The sequence below is a fragment of the Podarcis erhardii genome, assembly GCF_964252035.2.
Source record: "Podarcis erhardii genome assembly, chromosome: 1".
Lineage (NCBI taxonomy): Eukaryota > Metazoa > Chordata > Lepidosauria > Squamata > Lacertidae > Podarcis > Podarcis erhardii.
This window is the reverse complement of record NC_138497.1, coordinates 59,989,904-59,999,322: the sequence shown is the minus strand read 5'-3', so window position 1 is coordinate 59,999,322 and position 9,419 is coordinate 59,989,904. Positions and strand designations below refer to the sequence as shown.

The 9,419-nt window shown below is 42.6% G+C and overlaps 1 long non-coding RNA gene across 1 annotated transcript; it reads right to left on the bottom strand.

Annotated features, from left to right (window-relative positions):
- Positions 1 to 3,952: 3,952 nt before the first annotated feature.
- Positions 3,953 to 8,966, bottom strand: LOC309331094. The gene is made up of 3 exons (XR_014151728.1): positions 8,821 to 8,966; positions 5,552 to 5,632; positions 3,953 to 4,025 (listed from the first exon to the last, which is right to left on the bottom strand). It is a non-coding gene; the product is annotated as an uncharacterized lncRNA (long non-coding RNA).
- Positions 8,967 to 9,419: the final 453 nt, after the last annotated feature.

Sequence of the window (9,419 nt, the reverse complement as noted above, 5' to 3'; positions counted from 1 at the left end):
ACAGTTGCATCGATACAGCTTACCCAGATGGGGCAGGGGGGTGGCAAGATTGGGGACATTTGGAGCCAATCTGGGAGTCCCACCAGTTTGTGTGCCCTTGCCTCACTATTGCCCTGCTCTACCTCTCTTCAAGTAACCTGTAATTATGCTGGTGTTGGGACTGTACTGTATTTTCTTAAATAAAAAAACAAATCTGGGGAAGGAGAGAATTTTGAGCAGAACAGGAATAGCACCTAGCTAATGGACATCAAAATCCTATACATGTCTATTCTAAAATAAGTTCCACTGAATTCATTGGTGCTTACTCCCAGCTGAATATAGTGGTGTAAAGGAACATATATATTTTTCTAGATTTTTATCTGTATTAGTATATTTTTCAAAGGACAGAAGCATCTGCCCAGGAGATGATATTGTTAAGCATAATGCATGCTTGTGTGTGTGCGCGTGTGCGCGCGCAATAGATATTATCTTGTTAGAACATTACTAGGCAATCTCTGTTTATTGTGCCTTTGAAATTGTTGTTGATGTTATTGTGCATTTGAAACCACTGTTGATAATCCCTTGTGAGTTTCTGGAAAATGATACAAAGCAGCACAGGATAGACAAGTGTTAACCCTTCTGGATGGCATGGGCATTATTATGGGGTGTAGGCTGCATGCTAATAATAAAGCCACTCTTGCTGCATTTCCTTATCACCAGGAATGTTGGTCTGGGGAGAAATATGTCCTAGCAGCAAATACAATAAAGGTGTGGTGTTGGTACATAAAACACAAAGTCTCTGTATTAATGATTTCAGGAAGAACAGATCATTTCCATGGAGAGGTGTGGTGGGAATGTGCTACCTTACATGAAGGAAAGCTTGTGTGATGCTTTGAAACACATTTCCTTGTTAGCGAGGTCACATAATTTCAATGGAACTATCGAAAGCTCACCTCAAGGTGACTTTTTCATGTTTGTCTGAAGGTCACTTTCATTTGCGCATTCTCTCATTTAATGTTGCCAAATGTTGCCCAAAGCATACCCTCCCACATGGCAAAGGTGAAAATTAGGAAGCTCTACATAGGAGTTTCTATGTAGGGCCAGGGCTGAGGTTAAAGGACTTGAAGGGGTTGGCTCTAGCAGATAATGGTGAAAAGTGGGGCCAGCACAATCTGACTGCAAATTAAATCATATCGGTTCAGATGGTTAGAGTGCTGAGGAAGGACTTGGGAGACCAGGGTTCCAGTTCCCACTTAACTGTGAAGCTCACAGGTGACCTTGGGCGAGACACTGTCTTTCAGTGAAAGCTACCTCACAGGGCTTTGAGAATAAAATGGAGAAGGCAGAACTGTGTACACCACCTTGGAGGAAAGATGAGATGTAAATGTAATAATAAATAAATGTGAAATAAAAGAAATATGCCTGAAAGTGTAAGGGCCAACTGACTATCTTGTCAACCCATCCATCTGAATATATTTTGACTCATCCCTATAACCATATAAGTGGTTTTCAGACCTAATTTAAAACCATCCTAACAAAAAGACCATATCATGATACAACTAAGCAGGTCAATCAAACCTTACAACTAATGCTGTACCAGGCGATTACATTTCTTACCTCCCACCAAACTCCGACATATGGGAGCCGAACAAAAGAACTCATAAATACAGGCAATCATGTCCCAAGGTGGACATCACAGCCCTGTTTATTTTCTTTCCAAGAAAGCATGAAAAGTTTTATGTTAAGTCTGCCTGAGAATTCCTGGTTGCATGGTAGTGTTGGGGAGGAGCAGAGTCTCCTACAAGCTTGTAATTCTGCTATGGGCCAGCAGCAAGCTGGCAAACATCCTCTCTCCCCAGTATCCAGGAGGAAGTACTTTGTCATAAGTGGCAGAGAGCATTAAATGGTCAGTTCAGCCGCCTTACATCCAATGAAGGCTACACATATGGAAACCGCCTCTTGCTTGCCATCAGGGAGCTGTTTAAATGAAACCTAGACGTAATAGTTTCCAGTCTTACATTCACGTTCATTGCTCCACCTATACTGCAGTAGCTAAAGTTTATTCATGCTGATCTTTGCTGACCCTCAGGAATTAGATGTTAGCTCTATTATTAGTCATTTCACTTGGACACATATTCAAAGGGATTCCAAGGAGTCCTCCCCATTATAACACTATCGTCTTTTGTTGCATTAACTTGGGTCCAGACTACGCACACATAGATATAAAGGTAAGATCTGCAGCTCCATCAGACAAAAAGAAGCCAATTCTGTAGGGGGGCCATCAGGGAGGGGGCAGAGGAGTGGGTGTTTAACCCTTTCTGCACCTGCTTTTTCCCTGCTCCCAATTGCTCCCAATTGGCTACCACCCTCCCAGATGATGTAACTGCAGATGGAGAAAAGATTAATAATCTTTGCCAGCTCCCTCTCCTCTTCTGATCACTCCCGCTGGAAGGGACTGTTCCTCATTTAAAGGTGTTGTCTTCTTACCATTATAGCTATGGCATGTAAAGGGTAGCTTGAGCCTTGAAGTAGATGGGAAATGAAAGCTTTAGATTAGATGAAAACTTTAGAACCTTTTTCATAAGGTCCCAGGGCAGGTTACTACAACAAATTATACAAGTATAAAACAAATAAAAGAGTTACAATCACAAAGCAAGAAAAGTGCAATAGCAATTACAAAAACCAGTTCATATATAAATCTCTTAAGAGCAATTTCATATATAAAAACAATACTTCACATACACACACACACAACCAAACAGTTAAATATAGTATAGATGCAGACGCAGACTGGGATAAAGATCTCCACTTAAAAAAGTTGTTGCAACAGAGACAGTGCCTGTGTACTATGTGTTGGGCAGGAATTCCAAAGGGTAGTGCCACTATACCAGGCATAGGCAAACCCTGGCCCTCCAGATGTTTGGGACTACAGTTCCCATCATCCCTAGCTAACAGGACCAGTGGTCAGGGATGATGGGAATTGTAGTCCCAAACATCTGGAGGGCCAGAGTTTGCCTATGCCTGCACTATACTAAAGACCTGATTCCTATATCATAAAAAGGTAAAGGTAAAGGACCCCTGACAGTCCAGTCGCAAACAACTCTGGGGTTGTGGCACTCATCTCGCTTTACAGGCTGAGGAAGCCGCGTTTGTCTTCAGACAGTTTTTCCAGGTCATGTGGCCAGCATGACTAAGCTGCTTCTGGTGCAACGGAACACCAAAATCAAAGCAGTGCACAGAAACGCCATTTACCTTCCCGCCGGAGCAGTACCTATTTATCTACTTGCACTTTGACACGCTTTCAAACTGCTAGGTTGGCAGGAGCTGGGACTGAGCAATGGGAGCTTTCCCCCTCGCGGGGATTCGAACCTCCGACCTTCTGATCGGCAAGCCCAAGAGGCTCAGTGGTTTAGACCACAGTGCCACCTGCCTCCCTATATCATAAATGGGAATGTAAGAAGAGGCCTGCTGGATCAGGCCAGGGACCCATCTAATCCAGCATCTTGTTCTCACAGTAGCAAACCCATAGGCCCATGGGAAGCCCTTAAGTGGAACCTGATCGCAACAGTGACTCTCCCCTCCTGTGGTTACCAGCAGCTGGCATTCAGAAACATACTGCTTCCACCCACGGAGGCAGAGCTAGTAGCATTATGGCTAGTAGCCACTGACAGCCTTATCCTCCGTGAATTTGACCAATCCTCTCTTAAAGCCATTCAGGTTGGTGGCCATCATGGCAAATTCCAGTTTATCTATGTACTTTGTGAAGAAGCACTTTCTTTCATTTTCCAGAGACCAATGTCCACAAGTTCTAGTGTTCAGAGACAAATTACAATGATTGATTTGGGTTCACCGAAGGGTAGGCACTTCAAATAGGTTTGAAACTGAGTGAAAATATAATACACTTAATTGGAATGTTAGACAGCATATTATAACTTGCTTATCGTTATAACAGGTTGCTCATTGTCTTCAGTTCGTCCTATTTTGTTGTGTGTTTTTCCTTTATGTGGTTTCCTTGTTGGCATATTTACATATGTTAGACGACTTATCTGTTAGAATACAAAAAGAGGAAAATGAAAGCTTTGCAAACAAGAACTTTTCAAAGTCAACATCGTGCCTGCCTGTCAAATCTGCTTATAAGCACATCTGCTTATAGGCAGATTTGGCTTGGTTTTGTTAGTCATCAACTGGCCATATTATGAGTTTCCAATCCTGTTACGAGCAGCAACCATTGGCCATTCAGAGCTGTTACATTGAGCAGATATTGCCTGTTCTTGAGCACCTGGGTATACAGCCTGTGGTTGTCATGCACAGTTTAAACTAGCTCAGTAATATTGCATGGCAGTTGATGGAGAGACTGATAAATGAGGTGACTTGGTACATTGGCAACTGATGTCCCTAAGGGCGCTCAAGCTTGCTGAGGAAGGTACTGGAGGCAGGGATATCTGGTTCTGTCTCCAAGGTGAAAGATGTGAGTTCCTCCAAGCCACAGCCCAAGATCTTTCTATCTTCTCAGCTTTGTTACCTTTCTCACTCACACTGGTTTTGAAGAGGAATCTACATGCCGACAGACAGAAATAGAGAGCATCTATACATGGGTCATTATACTGACCAAATTTACATCCTAAATAGAAATCTCACCAGTTTCTTGCAGCAGAATGAGTTGTTTAAATGACAGATTCATGGCAGCCCAAGAGGCACAATGGGGGGGATTAACCAAATATTTTATTAAAGGAAGGACCACACCCTACTTAGGAATAGTTCCCATATGAAACATAAACACTGCAAGGAGCAGAAAAGCTGCCATAAAAGCTTAGTTTACCTTCTGTTCTCTGAATACTCTGCAACTTAAAGGAAATTCACCTTGCCACAAATAGCTTAAGAGATGTGAATATGTTATTGCAGAGCTTTCTTGATGAGTTTCTACGTGTTTGAGTTGGGTCAAAGCTGGAAAGACAGTGTGTGACATAATGGGACAGCTTGATTTCTTTTGCCCTGTTGCCTTTTATTCTTTCAGTTAAAAACATGTTAAGCTAACCTCTGTTATGGATACAATAAAAACTGTAAAGTGGTATATACTGTACTTGATAAGCACCTATGCCATTCTGCATCTGCTTTTTGAAATGCCAGCTTATTTCACAGTGGAGCTGATGGCATAAAGCAAATATTCACCCCACCCCAATGTACTCCTGTTTCACCAAGCCAAAGCCATTCAGTCTGTACATGATTTGTAGCCCACGTAATACTTTGTGTTGAATTGTCTGAATATGTACTTTGGCATCTGGAAAGCGTACAGCATTTATGCAACTCAGGATGCCTGCTGGCATGCATACCTAGAATCTATATTACTATGTAGATTAGAGAGGCTCCTTTGTGGCTGCTGCTAGTATCTATTAATATAGGTAAACATGCATTTTGGGGATACATTTGAATTTCAAAGCACATAACCATGTTTCTTCAAGGGTTCCGCTCAAGTGGATAAGCAAATGTGGTTTTTTTAGGTTAAGAATACCAAGCAAATACATTACTTTTGTTCCAGATGAATTTGTTTAAAATTATTTTTCAGCACTCTTACCTCCTTGTACAAATTCAACTAGCCATGATGGCTTTGCTCTGCCTCTGCTGATTCAGGCAGCATCCCTCTGAATTACAGTTTCTGGGAAACACAAGTGGGAAGTGTGTTGTTGTGACCAGGCCTTGCTTTTGGGCTTCCTGTGGGCAACTGGTTGGCCACTGTGAGAACAGGATGCTGGACTAGAGGGACTATTGGCCTGATCCTGTTATATTCTTTTATGAGCACATCCTTCCATCCATTTAGAAAACTTCGTGTCCTGCTCTTCAACCTAGGAATTCCTAAAATAGTTATCAATAATAAGAATAACCAGGGCTTTTTTTCTGCCAGAACTTGCTGGAACTCTGTGCTGGAACCTCTCATTTGGGTGCCATTGCATAAGAGAATGAGGGAGGTGTTCGTGGTGAGTTCTGGCACTTCTTTTTCTAGAAAAACAGCACTGAGAACAACAAATTAAAACATACTAAAATGTTGTATTAATAGCAGAGCAGCATAAAACATGTTAAAAGAAAGTTAAGAAAATGTCAGAGACACACCAAGAAAAAAATCAGAAGCCTAAAACAAGAATACTTAGAAGACCTAGGCATAGAGAAGGATGCTGAGGCAAGTCACTCCAGAGAGTATTCAGATACAGAGCATCATAATTGAAAAGATCCTTTCATGGATCACCATTGTCTCGCCACTGAAGGAAGAAGGGTCTGAAGAACAAGGACATAAGGAAAGAACTTAGTACCGTATTTTTCGCTCTATAAGACGCACCAGACCACAAGACGCACCTAGTTTTTGGAGGAGGAAAAGAAAAAAAATATATTCTGAATCTCAGAGGCCAGAACAGCAAGAGGGATCGCTGCGCAGTGAAAGCAGCAATCGCTCTTGCTGTTCTGGCTTCTGGGATAGCTGCGCAGCCTGCATTCGCTCCATAAGACGCACACACATTTCCCCTTACTTTTTAGGAGGGAAAAAGTGAGTCTTATAGAGCAAAAAATACAGTATTTGGTCAAGGACTATCTCACTGAATAATCCAATACATGTATACTTTGGAATAAGTCCCATTGAACTCAGTGAAACTTACTCCAAAGGATGTCTGTCTAGGATTGCAACCTAACTTGATTTTATAAGCAGTAAAAAGGCATTTTTTTTCCAATTCATGTACTTTAGCTTTGAATTATTGTTCTGAATGTCAGTAGTGGGGTGGATGTTTTTTGTTCAATGCCTTCAGAAGTAGTATGGGAAGTGTGTGTACCTGCCAGGTACTGACACTAATTCCTCATTGTTGCAAAACCTTCTGGTGAAATTTGATGAGAGTGAAAGCAATCTCCCTCAGAGGTGGCAACATCAAAGGGTTTTGCAAATATGAACTAGTTCACTGTCACAATCTTCCTGAGATGGAGATTCCAGGCTCAAAATTAGTACCCCTCTAATTATCCTGAGTGCAAAACAAATTCTTGCTTGCGGTACACTGTCCCAAGAAATCAAACCATTTCACAATGACATCAGAAAGAATACTTGTTTTAAAGTGCCCCATATTGAAGTCTATTTGTACATGGAAAAGATACATGATAGTTGTCCTACTGAGGTGTCAATCTCACACATAAGCAAACAAATGAGAATGGGGGGGGGGAGAGGCTCCCTTGTGCCCTTGGCAAGGACCTCTATTGCCCCCCCCCCCGTTCCTTGTGCCTGCCTTAAAACCCTTGAGAGTTACTGCCAGACAGTGTAGATGAGCTACTTAGCTAGCTAGATGATCTAACTCATTTTAAGACAGCTCCCTATATGTACAGTGGTACCTTGGGTTAAGTACTTAATTCGTTCCGGAGGTCCGTTCTTAACCTGAAACTCTTCTTAACCTGAAGAACCACTTTAGCTAATGGGGCCTCCTGCTGTTGCCATGCCGCCGGAGCACGATTTCTGTTCTCATCCTGAAGCAAAGTTCTTAACCCGAGGTACTATTTCTGGGTTCACACACTTATCAGTGGCATGATTTTTGTGCCCCCCCCCCCCAGGCCTGCACCTTGGCCGCAGCCAACTTTGCCAAAGGCTTGGTGTGCCCCTGCTGGGGGAAGGACATCTCTACTCTCTGCTAAGCCCTGCTCCCTTTACTATAAGGGTGTTTTTTAATAATAATAATAATAATAATAATAATAATAATAATAATTATCAAGCAGTGTATAAATTTTATGAAATAAATAAAAGATATGTAGTTTACCCACTAGTTGGCCACTGCTTGGCATTGACTTTGATGCACCTGGGTCGAGTTAGGAGTTTTCTGTTGCTGTTGGAGTGAGACAATAAAGTTCTTGTCTCGCTTCTTGACTGATGTTTCTATGTCAGTAATCCTCAACCTTTTCAGACCTGGGACCCACTTCAAATCTAAACATGTATTTGGGAGGCTAGTTTCTTGATTTATTTCTAATATTTGTATGGTGGTAGTACTGCTGCTGCAACAACTCACCTTGGATCAGATTGTGACCTTCTAAGCATTCGAGGATAGTTGTGGCTCTATGCAGTTCAGCCCCCTGCAGAGTAGCCTCTGGGGAATGTCTGGACCACAGCCCTTTTGGGATGGAAATGTTTCTTTGAGGAGAACCTGGAAGTGTTCTGCCTAAGGAGACTGGGAAAGAGTTCTGGGGAGGTTCAGAGGGTCCCCACTCCCAGACATTTCGAAGGGAAGAGTTGAAGAAGGAAAGAGAGACCGAGGAAGCTACATGGGGGGGGGGAGGTAAGAAGAGCCACCCGGAGAAGCAAGTAGAAGAGACAGAGAGTAGCCACCGCCTTCTGCCCTCACACAGTGTTCCTCCAGCAGCAGTTCTGTAGCCAAAGAATGACTGAGACTGACGCCTACAGCTGCATTCCACGCCCAGACTGCGCAGCCAGAGACAGGTCTGAGAGACTCTTAAGTGCTCTCCAGTGGAAAACTACTTTATTGGACTCCACCTCCTCCTCCTTTGGTGCTTAGAGGCGTATCTTAAATTCTATATTCATCTGCGGTATTCCTTTTGGTTCCTCCGCTTGTTCTTCCTCACTGTCGGATATAGCCTTGTTCTTGTTCTTTTGCTGTTCTATTGTCACACCCAGGTTTTCCCCACCACATGTCTCCTTTTTTGAAGATGTGGGGCTGATGGTATCACACACTATTTTGGAGGCCCTGGCATTCTCCCTGCCCACCTCGTCTACTTTATTACAGTTGGAATTTGGGTCCCAATGTTTCCTCTGCATAAGGGTGGACAAGACGTGTGAGGGAAACAGTTAGGTAAGAGGAGCTTAATAGGTACCTTTGCACAACCAAAAGCCGCTTTCCAATTTGATGGACACAGATTGCTTGCAGCTTCAGTCTCCGTTCATATGTCAAAGGATGAGGCTGAAGGAGTGTTGAGTGCTTTGACCTATTTCTTTGTTCATTCTGGACGGTTTCTGCAAGCAAACTGTCAGCAAGAATGTTAAATGCCAATAATCAATTACCCAGATTTTGCAGTAGGTAGAATTTGGTGGCAACCATATAATTAAGATTGATATCACTTTGGTTTTTCCTCTGATGTACAGAGAAAGAGCAGTAGCTCACAAGCAGGGCATTAGCCTCATAAAGTCCAAACCTAAGCATCTCTAGGTAGGGATGGGAATTTCCCCTGTCTAAAACCCCGGGGAGTCACTGAAAAACATAAGTTAGTACTCTGACTCAGGCTGCATTCAGACATTTCATCCTCATGATGCTTTCATACTTGTTCATTTTTTACTTTTTATGTGATATTTCTCACGGTGCAAAAGCCACTTCTGCAAATCTAGTGGAAACCAGCTGAAATTTAGCGCTCCTTTCTGCATTGAATGTTTCCAGAAGAAATCTGTTTGTACCCATGGTAACTCGAAAAATTGTGGG